Source organism: Nannospalax galili, unplaced genomic scaffold (genome assembly GCF_000622305.1).
Source record: "Nannospalax galili isolate Female #2095 unplaced genomic scaffold, S.galili_v1.0 C47555775, whole genome shotgun sequence".
NCBI lineage: Eukaryota > Metazoa > Chordata > Mammalia > Rodentia > Spalacidae > Nannospalax > Nannospalax galili.
This window is the reverse complement of record NW_008447765.1, coordinates 1-515: the sequence shown is the minus strand read 5'-3', so window position 1 is coordinate 515 and position 515 is coordinate 1. Positions and strand designations below refer to the sequence as shown.

The 515-nt window shown below is 35.9% G+C and overlaps 1 pseudogene; it reads right to left on the bottom strand.

Annotated features, from left to right (window-relative positions):
• LOC115069074 lies at positions 1-83 on the bottom strand (annotated as a pseudogene; the record flags this gene model as incomplete).
• Between the last annotated feature and the right edge of the window lie 432 nt (positions 84-515).

Sequence of the window (515 nt, the reverse complement as noted above, 5' to 3'; positions counted from 1 at the left end):
AGGATTTCTGTCAAGACTCACCCTCAGTTTATGGATAAGAACAGATACTATACTTGATCTTAGCCAAAAGGCCAAGAAGCAATTCACCTTCAATTTACTAGTCATGTGAGTGAGCCCCTGGTTCCAGTTCAGCCTTCAAATGATTGTGCCCTCAGTCAATATCTGATGCCAACTTCATGACAGATCTTGAGCCAGCACCAAAGAGCTAAGCTATTCCCAAATGCCTTTATTCATAAACCTGTAAGATATAATGAATTATTGTTGTTTAAAACCTCTAAATTTTGAGGTGATTTGTTACTCAGCACTAGCTATATCAGAATACAATTTTACAGAATTTAGTACAACTGAAACTATATTTTATAATCAAATTCCATTGTAACTATTCTCAGGGGAGATTCTACATATGTAGAATATACGTATGTCATCAAATATAAGTATGTAAGGAAGCCCAGAGAAGGATGTTCATTGAAGTACTATCTATATATAAAAAAGGAGACCTAGGCTGGGAGTGGTGG